This window comes from Nyctibius grandis, chromosome W, assembly GCF_013368605.1.
Source record: "Nyctibius grandis isolate bNycGra1 chromosome W, bNycGra1.pri, whole genome shotgun sequence".
Taxonomy (NCBI): domain Eukaryota; kingdom Metazoa; phylum Chordata; class Aves; order Nyctibiiformes; family Nyctibiidae; genus Nyctibius; species Nyctibius grandis.
The window spans coordinates 9,064,279-9,072,112 of record NC_090694.1 but is presented as its reverse complement, the minus strand read 5'-3'; the positions used below and the strand labels follow the sequence as shown (position 1 = coordinate 9,072,112).

At 43.9% G+C, this 7,834-nt stretch overlaps 1 pseudogene; it reads right to left on the bottom strand.

Moving 5' to 3' along the window:
• Positions 1-5,879: 5,879 nt before the first annotated feature.
• LOC137675665 (uncharacterized) lies at positions 5,880-7,185 on the bottom strand (annotated as a pseudogene).
• Positions 7,186-7,834: the final 649 nt, after the last annotated feature.

Genomic DNA, 7,834 nt, shown 5'->3' with positions numbered 1-7,834 from the left:
GTGACACTACTTTACAACCCTGCCGGTTGTGGAGTCTGTTTTCTGCACGTCATATGGTTGCCTCTGAAAAATAAACACCTATTCAGGATAGAAACCACAGTATACAATTAATTAATGTCCTCAGAATTCCCATATTGATTTGTGAATTCTGTTCAGAATTTTGGATTCTTAGTTCAGTACTTTCCTGACCAAGCCATTTGTCCTGGTTACTAATGTTGATGCTTTTTTTTCACAAGTGATGGAAGATGGCTTAGTGTGTGACCAGCCTCCAGAGCACTACAAAAAGCCCTCTCCCCCCTCATTGTTGCCTCTTCTGCTTTGGGGGGAAGGGGTTTGCAAGACTGGGGAAGATTGTTCCTCAGCTCTGCCTGGCCACCAATAAGATTTTAGTAGCCAAACGTGGATGCTGCAGGAAGTTGCTCCACTGAAATGTTTTTGTAGGTGGGGGTAGAAGAGTGGAAAGATCAAGAAGACCCAGATAGCTTTTCCTGCATGCTGATGGGAATGGTGGTAAGGATGTGAAGAACTGGAGTTGCCCACCTCAAGTAAAAGGGGCCAGACCCCTGTGCAGCATCTCACTAGGTACTTAGAAGAACTTGTAGGAGGAGCAGAGCTGAGGATGGGAAGGGGACAAATGAAGGCAGAATTAATGAGGTGGAGAAAGGGATATTACATTGAGCACTGAATTGCAGGATTGGTATAGTGTTTGAGAGACTGAATACACTGCAGAGCTAGAAAAAAGATGATGTTTATGTTAGCCTTCTTTGGAGGGAAGTGTGAAGGAAAAAAAAATGCAGTATTCATTAAATTTGAATGAATTGTCAAAATTAAATGTCTCTCATCCAATGGGGTGAGGTAGGGAGTTTAAAAATGGAAAAAAAAAACAACCCAGACCAAATATATGAAATGTGCTGCTGCAGGGCGAAAGAAGTGATTGGAGGGAAGAGATATAACTGTAGTTATGTATGAAATGTTAACCCCTCTGGCTGTCTGAAAGATACTTAAAGACAATGTCCATTAGTATGTTGCCTGAGGAAGGGCAGAAACAGGTGAGATTAGTAAGAATCACCACCATGCTAGAACATGGCAGAGAAGAATATGTCACTGCTAACAAAGCCATCTATGACAGTCAGTGATCGTTGACCAGTGACCTGGCTGTTTATGGGTAATGTCCATGTTCTCTGCAAACAAATGAAGTTTTGAGTGGAAGCTGCCAGTGTTCCTGTTCAGTTCATTGCTCAATATTAGTAATGAGATGTTCCTTGCTTAATATTAGCAACAGGATATGTCATAGCTCTCCTAACTTTTGGTTTGAATCTCCCCTTGAACACACTTATGATGTTCTTTCACTCTTCTTTTTTTATTAAAATCTCTGGATAGAGCTGTTGTGTCATCTGGTGAATGGTACTGACTACTGTCTGAACTGTGTTATGCTCCTTTTTCAGTGGGAGGACTGAAAGACTTATTTGAGGGATAATTAATTAGTGTCCCCTTTTGATGATTCATAATCATAAACTGTGTTTTCATTATCAGTTATAGATCTGTTAATATGGTCTTCTTTAGGTATCGTGAATTTGGCAAATCCCTATCCATGTAACATCTGATTGTGGATTCTTTGGGTCAGCTCTTATGGATACTAGTGTGACATACATACCCCATATGAATACTTGGGTATCATGCTGTTGTCCAGGACCTTCTTGTGAATGGTTGCATTTTTCTCCTAGTAGTATTTTTGCCTTCTTCCTTCTACCAGTGCCTCCCAGTGTTCATATATTTTATTTTTTTTTTGTGACTTAGAATTCTGGAACAGTAGAAAAAACTTTTATGGGAATTAGCATTTGTTCAGGTTCAGCCTTTCATTCCACAGTTCTCTTTTAGTGCAAAATTTGGAAAGGTCACGTCCACTTTAATTTGCCTTGCTTACGGTATGATTTTCTCAGCTAGCCTGCTGGACTACAAGCAATAAGGACTTCAGTTATGGGTAGGAAACAGCAATTGTTTACAAATCTACAAAAATCCCTCAGAGGTCAGTTGTATTCTATTATCTCAAATTATTTCTTTCCAACTAATAGGCTGTGTGAAAAGAAACCCTGAAGTTGCAGTAGTTCCAACAGCTATTTTCCCGCCCTGGTTTTAGTGATGAGTATTATACATAACCCTGTGACTCACTGTCCAGCCTTCCGCAAACTCTGCTCTATGCAGTTCTAATTTCTGTGTCCTGACATCTGTATCCTGGTGCCCATAACTCCCTGCTCCCATGAAATGGACTTACATCACTTCCAGTGCTGTCAGGGAGGTTTTAGAGAGTCAGAAGCAAGATTTGTTCCAGTAAAAGTATTATTAATATATGTTCGTTGAAACTCATTTTTTCTTTTACCTATGAGTATAAACTAAAACCTGTTTTGAGCCATTGTAATTGCTGCTACCACTGGGAACATAATCAATATTCAAAGTAATAGAAACAACTTGGGAATGCAGCTCCATTGCATTGTCTTTGGAATTTGAGTCACATCATCTGAAATCCTGCAGGGGAGTAGATACATGTTTTCAGCTTCATGTAGAGAAAAGACTAAGAATTAATAGAAAATTATACATCCTCATAAATTGTATCAATTACAAATTCTCAGTTATGATGTACGTTGCTGGCACATTTTGTTTAGGAGTCAGTGGCTATAATCCCAAGAAGCTGAAGTGTGGAAATAGAATAATAGAATCATAGAATCATAGAATGGTTTGGGTTGGAAGGGACCTTAAAGATCATCTAGGTCCAACATCCCTGCCATGGGCAGGGACACCTGCCACTAGACCAGGTTGCTCAAAGCCCCATCCAACCTGGCCTTGAACACTGCCAGGGAGGGGGCATCCACAATTTCTCTGGGCAACCTGTTTCAGTGTCTCACCACCCTCACAGTAAAGAATTTCTTCCTAATATCTAATCTAAATCTACCTCCTTTCAGTTTAAAACCATTCCCCCTCGTCCTATCACTACACTCCCTGAGAAAGAGTCCTTCTCCAGCTTTCCTGTAGGCCCCCTTCAGGTACTGGAAGGCTGCTATAAGGTCTCCCTGGAGCCTTCTCTTCTCCAGGCTGAACAACCCCAACTCTCTCAGCCTGTCTTCATAGGAGAGGTGCTCCAGCCCTCTGATCATCTTCGTGGCCCTCCTCTGGACTCATTCCAACAGCTCCATGTCCTTCTTATGTTAGGGGCCCCAGAGCTGGACACAGTACTCCAGGTGGGGTCTCATAAGAGCGGAGTAAAAGGGCAGAATCACCTCCCTTGACCTGCTGGCCACACTTCTTTTGATGCAGCCCAGCATATGGTTGGCCTTCTGGGCTGCAAGCACACATTGCCGGCTCATGTTGAGCTTCTCGTCAACCATCACCCCCAAGTCCTTCTCCTCAGGGCTGCTCTCAATCCATTCTCCGCCTAGCCTGTATTTGTTCTTGGGATTGCCCTGACCCACGTGCAGGACCTTGCACTTGGCCTTGTTGAGCTTCATGTGGTTCGCATGGACCCACCTCTCAAGCCCATCAAAGTCCCTCTGGATGATGGTATCCCTTCTTTCCAGCATGTCAACTGCGCCACACAGCTTGGTGTCGTCGGCAAACTTGCTGAGGGCGCACTCAATCCCACTGTCACTGTCAATGCCACTCATCACTGGTGTCCACCTGGACATCGAGCCGTTGACCATAACTCTTTGAGTGTGGTCATCCAGCCAATTTCTTATCCACTGAGTGGTCCATCCATCAAGTCCATGTCTCTCCATTTCAGAGACAAGGATGTCATGCGGGACAGTATCAAATGCTTTGCACAAGTCCAGATAGAGGACTGGATAGCACCCCCCACCCCTGAATACCTTGTTCATATTAATGAAGTCCATCATTTGGTGATTACAAGAACCATGCAATGGTTTTGCGCTACACCCTGTTATTTAGGAACCAACATATTCTCTTCAAACTTTGGCAGGATTTCAGGTAATTTTGTGTCTCCCCATCACTTCCTGCACTTCAAGATTGACAAATGGTCAAATGTTTGTTTTTTTTAATTTCCAGCCTCCAGTTCTTTCTCGTAGTATTGGAGTCACTTTTATTGGAGTGAAGTTAGGCTCCACTCCAGGAAATGATAGCTATTTTGCACACAAGAAACTTTCATATGACATGTTTATTTAAGACAGTTTTGTCTATATTCCAAAATGCTTGATTCTGTTGAACAACTGAACTTAGTAAATGGGAACATATTTTTTCCCCTCTTTTTATGTCTGTTTATTCAAATTACTTTGAGATTTTGCTCTTAAGAATATGGAAGTTGAAGTATTTCAGACCCTTTTCCAACAGTCAAATTATAGATGGGTTCTTGAGCACCGCTGACGGGTTCATTGGGATTCCAGGTTGCAGGTCCATAATGTTCAATAATTCACTGGGGAGGCCAATCATCTTTTCCGCATGCTTGATTACTACCACCAGTTAGGGAAGTACTAATACTGCGTTTTGTCCGCATGAGATCATCATACAATTTGATTCCCAACCCTTGGCCATTGATTTCCGGGAGCAAAAAGAACAATGGTCGTTTCACTCCTACATAACATACTCCGGTCCAATTTTTTGGTAGCATTTTATATGCATGGTGGCCGCAAATCCAATAATGACCTTTTAGTGCTCGAGCTCCATTTCTGAAGGGGCCCGGCCACAATTTTGCAGGGCAGTAGCCCTTTGATTCAAAATAGATGGTTCCTGGGCCAAAGGGGTCTCCTGCCAAATTACAGTTTATGCAGTTTGTTTCGTTCTGGCACCATTTACATCGCCATGCTCCTGCCCTGCTTTTCCAGATGCAGCTTGTGCCTAATATTTCTCCGAAGTGGGTGTCATTAGTGGGGGACCAAAAGTATAGGAAACCCTCCGCTTTCAGGGATTGGTTGTACCAACCCCACTGTATCTGGTTTCGAGAGTATACGGCCTTTTGGTATGTCCAGGTACAATTACTAGTCCCCACATATATCCCTCCCTTTTGAGTTCGATTTAGGCAAAATTGACCAGGAGCAGGGTATCGTATGGGCCAAGGTGAGGATGATTCCTCTTCCTAGAAAATATTATTTTTAACCTCACTGTGATTACTAACCATCCACTTGGGAGCAAGAGGGCTGGAGGTCCACGGCCAGCTTTCCAGGCCAAATGGTCCCCCACACACCCAGCAGTTAGTAAGGTTAAAAGCTTGGGCTATGGAGTGGCCTAAAACCACAAATTCATTTTCCCATTCTGGATCATGGCCTAGAGAGTTGCTGGTTCCTAGGGAATTATGGGTAAGAAGGAGAGTTGTCCAAAACAACGCTTGCGATAATATGATATGCATCCTATAAAAATTAACAAAGCAATACATGATATGACTATACAAAAAAAAAATCAGAATCCACATGGAATTTTGTCCCTTGTCTTCAGTTGAGTCCCAAGGTCCTCTTCTCTCCCAGTTTTCAGCCTGAAAAGGAGAAAAGAAAGAGACTCTCGTTTCGTTCTCGAAGAGAACCGGAAATACTTATCAAAAAGAAGGTACAATCCGGTGGGTATTGATTTTGTGCTCCTTCCGATGAGCATCTTTTGCCTTCCAGGCATATTTATTAAAAGGGGTATCCAGTACTAGTGGGACTTCTCCCACAGTGGGAAGTTTTACTAACACTGTCTGACCAGGGTAATGTGAAGGATTTCAAGGATGATCAGGGCCTTTGGAAGTGGGAATAATAGTTGGGGGTTCCGGGCAAAAAGCTGTGATCTTTGGACATCCATTTACCCCCCCCACTATTGTTAGACCATCCATCAAATGACGAGGGATCCCCTTTTGGTTTCCCAAAGTCCAGAGTGCCCTTCGTCTGGAGGTAGGATCTTTCTTTTCAGGTAATAGGATTAAAGATTTCTGCAGTTGAGGGGGGGGCAAATTTTACTTCAGTGCATCTCAAATTTTTTGGATCAGATTTGGGTGCGTTCACTGGACCATATTTTCACCCATAATTGATTAGCTCTTGGGCAACTTCACCCTAGGTCCACATTTTCAAATTCTAAGAGTCACGGTTGATGGGAGTGACCAACCCAGCTAAAGCAGCAGCAACTTTTCCACTTTGTGGGGTGGTTTTTATAGTATTCTGTAACTGTATTCCAAATGGTTTTAGAGATTCAGGGAGACCCCTTGTTAAGGGAGTCATACTTTCCAGATCCACCGGAATCATCATTGGGGATTCTTGCCTGAATTTTAATTCACGATTGTACATCATTTGCAAACAGGCTGCCTTTTGTACATTTTCTACGAGTTGATCCACCGAGCCCATAATTGTGAGAGGGTCTCCCCGTTTCAGGGGATTAAGACCTCCATCCCAATAGGCTGCTCGCTGAGTTAAAGACCAAGGGGCTTGATGGTCGCTGGTAGTTAAAAACACTCCGAGTCCCCAATATCCTTCAGCTTCCCTTTCACTCAACAAAATTTGATCCCCAACTGACAATGACACTCTCCACACATACTCTGTTTCAGATTCTTTCGGATTCCGGGTGTAATCTTTTTTAAATTCGCTAGCTCAGTTGCTGTGTGTGGCACCTCTTTGGTGATAATTTTGGGGATATTATCTTGATCATCTTCATAACTGTATTCTGTTTTCACCAGCAGTTGGAGGGATGGTGCAGGTATTTGCGGTGTACCAAACCTCGCCTTTGCTTCCTCCGGTTCCTCACTAGGGTACAAGTGTTCCCTTTGATGACAATTATAAGTGAGGGACCGCTCTACAGGAGTTGTTTTTTCTCTTTCATGGCAATCGCATGAGAGGAGCTTTTCTGCAAGAGCTGCTTGCAAGCAGCTCGCTCTCTCTTTTTCTCTCATTAGTTCCTCTTTTAATTCTTGATTCTGACTTTGCAGGGCTTGGACAAGGGCTTGCAAGGCTTGAAGAGTCTGAGATGTACTCCCCCCTTCTTGGTCTCTGGCTTCTACAGCCGCGACCAAACTGGTGCCCAAAACAGCGCACACTAATGCTTTCTCTTTTCCAACCTTTAACTTTGGCTCTGCGTGCAGTGTGGTAATTCGGTCAGTCACACTCTTCAGGTTATACCAACTATCTCGTGCCCAATCTTCCCCCGGAGGCGAGGGGCGTGCCCAAATTTCTCCAACAAGTTATACAAAGCATCTTTCCCTGAGAAAGAACTATTGTTATCCATTTCTCACTTAAGACCGTTCAATACCTCCCTCGTCTCAAGGATCCTGTCCATGACGCCAATTTAATGTTAGAAACCGATAAGGTTCCACCGGAGGGGGGGTTCACCAGCTATGACTGATCAGATCGCAGCCCTCCTCGGTCAGCCCCGCCCAGCTGGCACGGGTCAGAGCCCCCTAAAAACTCCACGGTCAGCCCCCACCCGTATGGGTTAGAGCCCCCTAAAAATAATTTCCCCCCCCTTTCCCTCCCGGTGCACTCGGGAGCAGCAAAGGATTCCCCTCCCCTATGAAAGGGTTCTTAGTTGATCCTTGAGATGAAGATAAAGCACAAACGAGGCACGGTATTGATTCACAGTTGGCTATGTTAACTTGGAGAATGATAAGAGGATAACGATATTTTGTGAAAGAGGAGGAAAGACACAGAAAAGAAACCAAGAGACAGAAGGAAAAATAGGCTGAGATTACGGACAGTATAGCAAGGATAGGATAGTCACCACCCAGGATCCAGCGGTGTCCCGCAGGTCCTCTGTTTGTCTTCGGTGTTCAGTCTTCTGATGGTGGTCTGGCACCGTGTGTTGGGGGTGGTCTTCCTTTATACCATGTAGGTAAGGGAGTGGGTTTCGTCATCTTGACAACGGTGTCTTGGCAACG